The sequence below is a fragment of the Rhyacophila brunnea genome, unplaced genomic scaffold, assembly GCF_057557595.1.
Source record: "Rhyacophila brunnea isolate RB1 unplaced genomic scaffold, BYU_Rbru_1.0 scaffold_28, whole genome shotgun sequence".
NCBI classification, from domain to species: domain Eukaryota; kingdom Metazoa; phylum Arthropoda; class Insecta; order Trichoptera; family Rhyacophilidae; genus Rhyacophila; species Rhyacophila brunnea.
Genome location: NW_028232945.1, coordinates 3640810 through 3654534, shown reverse-complemented (window position 1 = coordinate 3654534; position 13725 = coordinate 3640810).

Here is a 13725-nt window from a genome sequence, read left to right as displayed (position 1 = left end):
GTATTTTCGTACATTTTCTTAATCTAAAAAAATTAAATATTTTTTAAACAAGTGTATAAAGTATGATAAAATTGTATAGGTGATAAAAAAAGTCACAGAAACTAAATTATTTTTTGCACTTAGAATTAGAGTTTTTTTTTTATTTATGACTGAATTTTTTTTTAATATATAGCTGCATCTAAAAACCAGTAAAACAACACTAAATAAATATTTATTTATTAAATTTTATTGCCTTTTTATATTCTTTTTGGTAGGTTATGTATAAGCAGCATTACAATTTTTTCAAAAAGTATAATACCTTTTGCTTTCTACATTATTTTGAATGACTTTAGTTAGTTTGTTATGTTTTCTGATAATTTATGGGGATTTTAGAAGTAAATCAACAAGCATTATATCAATTACTTTATAATTATATTGGCGAAACGCTAATATTAGTTTTGAGTTCAGTATTACAAAATATAATGCAGATTATATTAGATGTTTAATCTGTTTAAGATTTTTTAAATAATATTTTGCTATACCATTGCACAAGAAAATTTTATTATTGAATGAATTATATTAGTGAAACGTACACATTGAGCGTAAATATTAATTTGAGTTCAGTAAGACAAAATGTAATACAATTTTATTGGATGTTTAATCTATTTAAGCTTTGTTAAATAATATTTTGTTATACTATAGCACAGAAATATTCTAGTATTGAATTTATTCGTTGAGTGGCACTTTGGCTTAAAAGACTGTAGAAAATTATTTTTATGGAAGCTTTTTTTTATTATTTCATTTATTGGCGGATTAAGAAAAAATTGCAATTTAAAATAAAATGAACTGCTATTTATACTATGAAATGCTCTCAACATCATAGTTAAATATAATTTTAGATATAAAAACCGATAATAGAAATAAATTAGAAGCCTATAATTAGCTATATATCATTCTTAGGTGTTTTATTTTTCGAATAGAGAGAATGAAGACAGTGAACTAGTTATCGAAACAATAATTACTTATGAGGTAGAAGTTATTTTCTGATTATAATGGTATAAAGGGGGTGGTTTTTACAATAAAGGTTCAAAGTATTTTTCAATATCAGATTCGATTTATAAATTTGTTTGGTTTCTATTAGAACGATGTATGATGCTTTTGTAGTGGTGTATTGGCCTGAAATGTTTTGAAATGTTATTAAAAGTATTTAAAGAATTTTATATAGGAGAAAAAATATTTATTTTTGGGTATATTGAGTTTTGTATTGTTTCATACTTCAATATAAACTATTTTTGACCATGACCGTATTGATCAAAAATTAAACGCATAAATTTTTATTCTGTTATAGTTATGTAGATTATATTGTTTTAGTCTTATATGGGTGTGGTAGGCTTCGAAACTACCTACGCTATTATAGTAGCTCTGGATAGATAATCATTTTTTTATTTTGTATTTATATCCATGAAATTTGTGCCATTTTATCAAAGGATATTGTTTTATCTATGTACATATTAGATTATTGGCATATGCGAGAATGTGGAGATTATAAGAATGGATGCATTGATGAATCTTTATATAAAAATACATGGACTTGATTGGATAACATGCTGTAAAAAATAGAATATGCATCTAAACTTCATTCCAGTCATACATAATAATATTATTTTATTCATGTATATATTTGATTATTGGCATAGGCGAGAATGTGGAGAGTATAAGAATGGATGCATTGATGAATCTTTATATAAAAATACATGAATTTAATTAGATACATGCTGTAAGAAATAGATTATGCTTCTAAACCTCATTCCGGTCATACACAATATTATTATTTTATTCATGTACATATTTGATTATTGGCATAGGCGAGAATGTGGAGAGTATAAGAATGGATGCATTGATGAATCTTTATATAAAAATACATGAATTTAATTAGATAACGTACCGATTGATTTAGAATATGCTTCTAAACCTCATTCCGGACATACATAATATTATTATTTTATTCATGTATATATTTGATTATTGATATAGGCGAGAATGTGTAGAGTATAAGAATGGATGCATTGATAAATGTTTATATAAAAATGCATGAATTTAATTAGATAACGTGTTATTTGAAATAGAATATGCATCTAAACTTTATTACTGTCATACATAATAATATTATTTTATTCATGTATATATTTGATTATTGACATAGGCGAGAATGTGGAGAGTATAAGAATAGATGCATTGATAAATGTTTATATAAAAATGCATGAATTTAATTAGATAACGCGCATTAACAAATAGAATATACTTTAGAACATTATTAAAGCTATATAAGAAAGAAAGTTTATTGATTGAAGAATCAATGGACAAATATCTTTTTTTAGAGAAAATCGGCCGAGGAACACACGGAACGGTTTATCTTTTGCAGGCCCAGAACCGAGAAGATTATGTAGTAAGCAAGACTATTCCCGAAAAGAATATGAAATATGCTCTACGTGAGATCAATATTCTTTCCAAGCTGACCCACAAACGCATAATCAAGTTACTTGAAAATATTAGACACGAGAACACATTCTATTTAATCTTGGAATATGCGAACCATGGCTCCCTTGAAAATATAATAAATTACCATAAAAAGAATGATATCAGTTTAAATCTAGATCTCAAATATCACAAAGTGATATGGAATTGCTTAAGCCAAGTAATTGATGGAATCTGCTATCTCCATTCTAAAAAAATAATGCATAGAGATATAAAACCATCAAACATTCTAGTAAACCAATACTTTTTAGGGAAAGAAGAAGTTCTGGAGTTTAAGTTATGTGATTTTAGCTTGAGTGCACCCATGACAGGCGCATCAAATAATATTGTTGGAACACCTTTTTATATGGCACCAGAAATAATCAATAAGGAAATTTATGATGGAAATGTTGATGTATGGAGTCTTGGTATCTGTATTTTTGAAATGGTAGGGTTAAAAAGACCTTTCAATGGAAAAACAAGAAAAGAGCTTCAGATAAATATTTTGAATAATGAAATAAGACATGTTCCTAATATTGAAGATGATAATCCACTTTTCGATATTATAATGCGATGTCTAAAAAAAGACCCGCTTCTAAGATCGACTGCCTTCGAAATCCGAAAAATGGAAAAAGTCAAGTATTGTCTTGCCATGAGTGAAATTAAGCAAAGAGATAGACGTATTATTGAATTGCAGCGTAAATTAAATGATTTGGAAAATGGTATTGCTTGTTTGCCTTCCCCCGAACAATCGATTAAAAAAATCAGTAAAGATGAAAATTAAAAAATAAACAAAATAGAGTCAATCCAAAAAATGTTTTTTTATATCGATAAGAATTTTATTATTTTTATATCATAAAAATTTTATGATTTTAATTTCCATAAGAATTTTTTATTTTATTTTCCAAAAGAATTTTATGATTTTCCAAAAGAATTTTATTATTTCATCATATAAATAAAAGCCTATAATCAATCTTTTCAAGCCATAAGATGTAAATTAAAAAAAAAATTTGATCAATAGAATTTCAGCAACCAAACCAAAATTTAGGGTGCCTTTTTATGCTCAACTAATCATATTCTATTCACAACCTTCCATATTCATCTTTCAAGACTTATTTATTCAACTTAACCTTTGGAGACAAATTTATTAAACTTCATCTTTGAATATTCCAAGACTTATTTATTATAATTAATCTAAGTATTCCCCAAAAACTTATTTGTTCAACTTCATCTTTATAGACTTATTTTTTTAACTTCTCCTTTGCATATTTAGAGACTTATTTATTTATTTAACTTCATCTTTGAATATTTCAGACTCTTTAATTATAATTCATCTATACAATCCCTAAAGACTTATTATTTCAACTTCATATTTTCATCTTTTAGACTTATTATTTTGATTTTTTTGCCAATCCTATTGTTTGTGCCCATGCAGCTGCCTCAGCTAACATTTCCAACTCGTTAATTTGAAACTATTTTATATTGCGACATGAGTATCCAATGTTATAACGCATGATGCTATTTGTGTTATGCATTAGTAAAATAGAGTGTGTAAAATTAAAATTATTCTACAAACGCATGATACTATTTGTGTTATGCATTCGTAAAATAGGGTGTTAAATTAAAATTTTTGTACAATTTGATAATATGAAATATCTGAATAGAAACTACTCAAAATAAAGTCACAAAAAAACTTGACTTTTCGTTATTTAGAACATATAAAATTTGAATAAATAATCAACTATAATAAATTAGAATTTATGAATGATATATAAATTAGAATTTATGAATGATATGTTCAATGTTAATACATCACAAGAACTAGACATAATAAAAATATTTTTAATCATCATTCAAATCATCTTGTCCAGCGACATTATAATATACCATAGAATAACCATCGACACCATCAGACACAACACGAACCCAATCTTTCAACTCCTTTCTATGCAAGAATTTCTTACCAAGAAATTTCAAATAATGTTTTTTTATTCCCGTATCGTTCTTCTTTAAATCAATTACTACTGATTCACCGGATGTGCTTATTTCAACCTGATCAGAAAAGTTATTCAAGCGACCTGCAACTTTCATTTTCGAGATTAAGTAGTCGCTAAATTCGCCTACTGTAAGTAAATTGTCTTTTGTTATTGCGGAAAAGTCGAATGTCAATCTGCGGCTCAAGTCTTCACTCATTTCTAAAGGGGGTTCGTAAATTCAAATTAATAATATGAAAACGAAATTATTTAAGATGAAATAATGGATTTAAATATTTGGATGGAAATAATGAATATTGCCAAGAGTATGGATATACTGTTCTCACGGGAAATCAATCATGTTGTGTTTGAAGAGAAAATAAAATATTTCAAAAACAAAATTAGCCATAAATAAAAGGAATATTGGAGAAGTATACAATTAATCTTTATCTTTAGAATGCCATTAACGCAATATGAATCTATTTGTTGAAATTTTCTCGTAGTATTTTATAAACTACATGGCAAAATCACAAATATAATGCGAAAAATTAAGATTATTCTAGCGATGAAGATGCAAGTGAATAGAGTATAGCTAAATGCATGGATATGAGGTTCACACAAAAAATAAATCACGTTATTTAGGAAGAAAAAATCTAAAATTACAATACCAAATTTAACCATATAATATTAATATTTTCATATTATTTAATGGGTTTATATGACACAAACAAGTCATAAATATAATTTTTTTATTCTATTTTCTACATTTATTCTTCAATGAATATTTATAGATTGAATATTAAAATTGAAAAGCTGAGTATACTAAATTTTGTGCACAAAAACCGACGAAGAAACTTATAAGTAAATGCAAATTTTGTAGTAAAAGCAGCAAAGCTTTTTTAAATTATTTTTATAACTTATTATAGGATTCATCAAATGCTATGTGTTAAATTGATGTTACAGCGATGTCACTTATTAAAAACCTTTTGTAAATATATTTTTATGGTGTTGTTTCATTAAATAATATTGTGCAATTTATTATATATGCGTGCAAAATTATTTATCGCTACAATTTTATGCATTATCTGGAACAAGATATTTAAAAATAGCATCTAATTATAGAAAATCCATCAAATATTTTTTCTGCTATTTTATATTTCGGATATAACAATATATCTTTTTAAAATTTGAGTTCAATTTAAGGCAATAAACAATTTTTAGACTAGATGGGTAAAAAGCAAGTACAAGTGCCGCATCTGTTTATTTTATTGATATAGAAATCATCATTTATATGATTTTTAAAAGAATCTATCCCATCTATATTTGTAACTTAAATTTTTGATTTTTGTTTGCTTATCTGAGCCCAAATAACCGCGTTATGTTTGCTATATATGTATTTGTTTTTTAATCTACTGTACTTGGATAAGTATTGGCCTGGGATTGATTAAAATCATCAAAAGTTCGATAATAGTATAGTAAAATCAGCGGGATTTGATTTAATATTATCCTGGAATTTGATAAAAAAAATATAGAAAGTTTGAATTTCGACTAAGTAATAATCCCATTAATATAGTGAGTATTGGTCTAATATTTGATTAAAATCACCAAAAGTTCGATTTCTCACTGAAAAATCTGCGGGATTCGAGTAAGTATTGGCCTAGAATTTCATTTAAATCATCAAAACTTCAAATTTCTAGTAAAACTGTTAATCAATCAAAGAAATTAATAGTGCAAATTAGTATATATGACAGAAATTAGTTATGATCTGACAATGAGCACGATCAGAGAACTAACAGCATAATGTAATCTAAGTATTGTAATCTTTTTTTAATTACTTTCTTTTCTAGTATTGTATTCATTGATACGACGAAAAACTCATTTTTATGATGATAATTGTTCCTAGGAGATGGGTCCGATTTTAGATTGATAAAAAACGCCGTACTTCATCTTATTTTTTTATATATGTATAATATAATATCATCTCTATATTTTAACAGTTAAAATTGATTATTTCACATTACGAAAATTCGAGTTAGAATAAAATCACACAAATTCACAATAAAAATATTATAAAACTTATATAATTGACTTAAGATTATCGAAGTGTTAAATAAAAAGAAAAAAAATGTATCTTAATTTTTGATTCAAAACTCCTAAGATTTCAAAGCTCGTTTTTATAACAATGGGGCTACAGGGGCATATAATATAGCCTATAAGGAGTCAAATGTAATATATTTTCTTTTAAAATTACTAAAATCCAATATTCGTGCTCTTAAAAATTTTCTATATATAAACCTATATAATAATAATGTAGTCCCCTTGATTATTATTTCGTAAAGAAGATATAATAGAAATCACTTTATTTGTGATTTATTTTGCTGAATTATGCATCATCTTTCTTGTTTCTATCATCTAAACCAAAGGATCGTGTATTCTGTCAATTAAAATTAAAAAAATACTAATATCACATATATAAATATTTAAATAAAAGCTCTTAACTATGCTTCTTATAGCCTCCGTATCTAACTATGAAAATGTTGCTACACTAGGCTCCATTTATCACACATTAGTGCACTATTTGAACAATCGTTCAAGTGATATTCTATCATAAGATCATAATTATGATATAAACCTGGAATGTATTTTTTTTTAATTTATTTTTAATAATGTTAAGCTCGAAATGACCTAATCCTAATTTATTTCCATATATATGAATAGAATAAAAAGTATAATTTTTTTATTTAATCGCAGCTTAAAAAAAGCATTCAAAAATAAGACTTAAAAACATTTAATAAATAAATACAGATTTCATTCTATAAAAAAATTAAAATTATTTTGAATTGGTGTTTATATATCCAGAATATATTCTCTTTTTTGGATTTACATTAGATTTGTTCTCTTTTTTTTAGTGAAAAAAATATCATAAATTTACCGTTTTTATAAAAGTAGAACCTGTATTATTTAGTAAAATTTCTAAATATTCATTTTCTAATTTTTTTTTCAGGATAACTAATTTACTTTCCATGCTCACTCAATAAAAAAAATTCTAAAATTGTACATATAATTATGAAAACGACCAAAATTGTAAATTAAGACCCTATTTAACGACTCAATATATTTTCGATTGAATGAGAATATTTTTGCTAGGTTTCAATGTTCTACAAAACATATTGGCGATAAATTACTTGGAAACAGAAAGAAAAATTAATTTATACAATAATGAGAAAACTAACTTGTGTAGAGCTTTAAGTGATTTAAAACAAAAAATTGCTCATAAGGAAATCGATAAATCTTACATACAACAAACCAAACTAAAAATTATGACAATGGAGAATCGAATTTCGGAATATGAACGGTTAATTAGACATGAACAGAGAATTTTGTCGGAAACAAAAGCCAAATAAATTACGTTAAAGAAATTTACTTTCGTTATTTAATTTTTTTAGGTTATTTTTTTTTGTTTATATATAACGTTTTACATTTTTAGAATGAAATGATGTCGTTTATGGTGCATATTATTTTTGATTTTAATAACTCTAGATTGATCTAAAATTGAAAAAATTTATGGGAAGATAAGATGTAAAATATGTTCCTCTAACCTAATATCAATTCAAATTTATTAACTTATTGAAATATACAAATACGGAGTTGTGTGTATACAAAGTCAGATTTTAGTTTGTATGCGAAGAAATAAAACGCACAATTTTAATAAATAATTTTTGTTCTATGTTTTTATCAAATGATAAAACACTTATTTAATTAGATTGATTTTAGAATATGGTTAACTTATTATTTAATATTTGGGTAATTAAGCTTGCAACATAAATGAATTATATATTTATACAGAAAAACTCTTATGTTTACCAAAATGTAAAACTTTAGGCAAAGTAATTTAAGATGGAACTAAATTTTATTCATAATCAGGCCACTATATATAAGGTTGTAACTCAATGTGAAAAGGCTTCTTTATTGAAGCTTTTAATCGCAATACTCATAATTAACTTTACTTAAAAAATATTTCATGTAGCTATGTCTATAAAGTTTATTCGGCAATGATATTTTGATAAATATCTGCCGGTGGTGGAATTATGTTTTATATAACTCAATGTTTATTTTCTATTTTTACCGCTCGTATTTGATATTGATGTTTTATTCTAATTAAAAATAAAAGTGAAAAATAGTTCTTTTGCAGATAGACATTTCATTTAAAAAAACAAAAATAAACTATTACAAAATTCTATAGAACATGAAAAAGGGTTTCTTGGGCTAAAAAATATTCTTTTGTATATAAAACTTATAAAGGATGCCTAAAACACAATTGCATTTATGTACAGTTTTATTATACAAAATAAAAAATCTTTCATTCCAATAAAATATATAACAAATAGATCCAGAGAAAAAAAAAACTGTAAATTATAATATGCGTTTTGTGATAAAAATGTTTTTTTTATTTGAATGGATCTTTTTGCATACAATCTATATTAAAGTTTTATTTTATAACGCGTATATTTTTTTTTTAAATTATATATAATATGATGATTTATTGATTCATCTAGTATTATTTGAATGACTTTTTTATAAAACCTTTCATTAATTTTTTCTGCTTAAATAAATACATAAATAAATATACTAGATGTCAAATATTCTAACTTCGCCATTCTTTGCAAATATTAGCATATCTTCGTTTTGGAGATTATAAGCATTATAGAACCAATGCTTACAGATCGCAATAGCGAAAATAAAACAAAAAAAATTTATATTGTAGAAAATCGTAGCAAAAAACGGATTATAAATAGGTTATTATATCAGAAATTCCTAAAATATACAGTGATATTTCACAAGAACAAAATATTTCATTCTAAATTCGTATGATTTTAAATTTTAAATGATTTTAATTAGGTAAAAATAAAATACATATAAATATAGCCTATACTAAAATGTTAATAAAAAATACTAAACATGGATAAATAACGTTAAATGTTTTTTTTGCGAAAAGCAGGGTTTTCGCGTGAATTTATTATTAAAACCGTGTATTGATAAAGAACGTTGCATTATGATAAGAATGAATATATCTCATCATAAATATAATTAACTTTCGTTAATTTTTCAATATAGATAATAAATCATCGATATTTTTCCGATTAATTTTCAATATTAATATTGGTGGATAAACCTTAAAAAAGTCTGAACCTTTTTGATTTTATTCCTAATAAACCACAGATCTACCATGATATAATTGATATTAATTTAATAAGGAATTAAACGCTGGATATCATTTATAGCTCAAGTTTATTTTCTTGGGTGCTTAACAAAATATTTTTGTATTTATTCATAAATTTTATTTTCAACTGCATTGGGCTTTATGTTCCATATTTTTCGTTAGGAAATTATTGCGTAAACAGTATCACCATAAATTTTATTTTTGAGGGTTTAGAATTCTATTCAAAAAGTAATTATTAAATTTTTTTTTATAATATAAAAATATTTTTCATGCAAGATATTATTAGAAATATGAATAAAAAATAACCTCAAGATCTTTGATTATATAGAAAGCAAGCATATGTAAAAATTTTTTATTGAGATAAATTACTTTTTCACGCTATAGTTAGAAATGGTGTTTGTTATCTTCTATTTTTTGCCATATATATCTTTCATTTTCCATGCTCTTCATAAATATAATTGGAAATTTTAGAATGCACAGTTTTAAAAGATAAATCAATTATATATTATGCTATTTATTCTTATTTTTCCATTGAAGAAGAATACATATTTTTCGTGGATACTTATTTATTATGTGATCATAAAAATTCAAATCTATTCCTAAACGCTTTGAAATTTTAAGAAGTATAAGAGTTATAAAAAACACCCAATTTAAAAGGTTTTAAAAATAATATATAAATCCATTTAATGATTGTGTTCCAGTTAGATTATCTAGAAAATTTTTTTATTGTTATATGAGACAAGAAAATCACACTATATACGAGTTGATTTGTAATAAAACACATGAAATCTTTTATTTGACATTAGATTTCAATATATAGTATCATATTTTATAGGATTTTTAAATATCAAGGTTTATTTTAATGGTCAGACAAGAATATCATTATTTTTCATTTTCATCATTTATAGAAGATAATATCACAATAATTTTTTCATATCATCGCACATGTAATTTCTATACCTTTTTTCCAAAAATTTAAATTATTCGTCTTTTTAGTAGATTTAATTATTTTTGGATTTTCGAAAATGATCATGACGTCATTTTAATTTAATGAAAATCCCATTAAGAAAATTTAATATCGCTCCCAATTATCCCTTTATCTTTTCATTAAATTTAATCTCTTAATCTTCATTTTTCTTATTATAGTTCGAATGTTTTTTATTATTACCTATGTTTTTTTAATAAAAAATTTTTGTCTGGGCCCTCGAAAGCTAATTTTTAATTCCAATGATCATGTAAAACTGGTATAAATAATTTTGTGGTGAAAGAAATCTTTCTAGATCAGACCAGTGAACGGTAACAGCTAAAAATATTTTAATACATTAATTGCTGTTTAATTTCTATCTAAAAGATAAAAATGGTGTTTACTTGCTGATAATAAACATGTCATCATATTTAAAAATCTATAGTAATAATATTCTCGCGGAAACAAAAAATAATACTACGGTAGATTTGATGCTTAATATTTTTTAAATAACTTTATATTTTCGCTTTTAAATGATTAAAAGCATGCATTTAAAGCATGAAACATTATTAAATTGTTCAAAGGTGTTATTATGTTATTATTCAGAATGATTTATAAAAGCAATGTCAAGTAAAGCCCCATTAAAACTAAAACATGCTTTAATCGTACACTTATTGGTAAGTACATATAATAAAATAAATTTTAGATTTTAAATAGAAGATTCATCTAATTATAATACAAAAATATATTTTATCATAAAAATGAGTCTTCGATTGATTTGATAAACAAATTTTGTTGGTATATTTTTGTAAAAGAAAAATATATTGAACATAAAGCCCAAAATACTAAAACAAATACATTCTAAATTATATTTTGATCATTGATCACCAAATTGAAGATATGTTTACATAAAAATGTTTGACATAAAGTAAGATTCGATTTATTTTGAACTGTTTGTTTTGTAAAAAACAAACTTAATGATGAATGCACTTTATATTTTACTTATACCTACATAAATATTTATTTAAAAATTAAAATTCATTTTATTTCGCGGCCTGGTTTCACAAAATTGCAAAAACTAGGTCTAGACTGGATAAAAACCTTTTTTTTAACGTATTCCATGCAAAATTATAGCGAAAATGGTGGATTATATTACATTTAAATATAATTATATACTGTTTTATATTGTTTATTTATAATTAAATATGTATGGGAAAAGAAGATTTATAAATTCTTTAAAATTATCAAATCAATTAAATTCGTTATTTTCTTGCTTGATATCTTACCTGCTATTTTCCGCAATCAAATTTTATTTTCGTAAAATTTGTTATTTGCCTCTGATTTTAAGTTTTGCCTTTAGTTTTAAATTTTCACTATTCACATAAATGTCTTGCATATAGTAATTGGATAGTTTTAAGTATATATATCTTATAATTACATTTATATGAATAAATTGTTTTATATTTTAATTAGAATCTCTAATTTAACTAAGATAGTTCCAAAGAATAGCCTTTAAAAGTTTAATTCTTATACACCATTTAAATTGAGAAAAATTGAAATATGAAATCGAAAAGTCTGAAATATATAGCAAATATAAATCACAAAAATAATTTAGATATTTTTCTGGTTTTTCGTTTGCGTAATGTTATAGGTTTGGAGCTTGAAAATTATATTTTCAATAAGCTCAACACAAAAATGTTTACCCACATTAAAAAAATACATTTTTTTGTTATACTTTGTCAGCGACCTAATTTTTGCAAACTTATAATATTATGAAAATTTACATTTGAAAAATATCTATAGTTTATGTGCATGATGAGCTCACTTGTGATACAGTTGAAAAAAGCAAAAATCCATCAGAAAGAATCAGTGATGGTTTAAGTCAAAAATACCACATTATAAATTAAGCACATGAAGAATTTGTATCTATGGTGTCATAATTAAACCATTTGTTGGTATAGCTACGTAAACGTACAAGAATGAATGTAATTACGATAATTTAACGTTCTTGTAAAAATATCTTGAAAAAAATGCATAAATTTTATCCCTTAAAACAAATGACGTTTCATTACTAATGAAGAATAAGATGTGAATTAGAATATAATTTCCATGAATTGATCTATTTAATATATGCTGAAGGAAGTTTAGAGTCATAAAAGACAATCCACTTATAAATCAAGGAATTTAATAAAACATATTGAACAAACAAGTTAAAAAAGGGTTAAAATAACAAGGGTATGCAAATATATTGTCTACATCACATGAAAATTATACCAGAGAATTAAATTTAACTTTATTCACAAAACTAAACAAAGATAAAAACACAAAATCACAAACATACATGATATATTAAAACATGATAAGCACGAAGCATCTTTTCAAATATTTAATTGATATATATACAGAAAAATCCAGAATTTAACCGTGAATATAAGTGAATTCAACTCGGTCGGATACTTTATCGTCTCGATCGAATCACCAGAACATTAAAAAGGATTTAGTTCAAATCAAATGAATTTTAGTGCCTATAAATGCGAAAACTAGATGTAATATAATTATTAGGATTTTCTGGAGCGTACTTATATGCACATTTTGTTTTATTTGTAGTATATTTTCATAATTTTTAGTAATATTTTCTGGATAAATACAAAAGTGTAATGAAATGTTTAATTAATGTGTCTAACAACATTAAGATCGACCAAACACTAAGTTTTGTTACGGGGATATAATTGTAAAATAAGTCGTCAAAATGCCGCTTTTTAAATAGTATTACAAATGTTCTTGCGATACCTCACAAACTTATTAAAACACACTATTAGTCATGCTTAGTATGATTTAAAATGTGAAAGGCCGGTTAGAAACATATCGCTTTTATCGTTGCTTGAGAAAATTTCTCTAAAAAATTATAAAAAAAGATTTAGGACTAGATAATTATAGGCATAAAAAAACCAATAGATGCTGATTATAAAGCCATGATTAAATCAATTTCCTATAAAAACTGGCTTATGAAAATGTAAAACATAAACGAATTGTCGTATTCAAACATTTAATAATTCTATATATGCTCAATACCA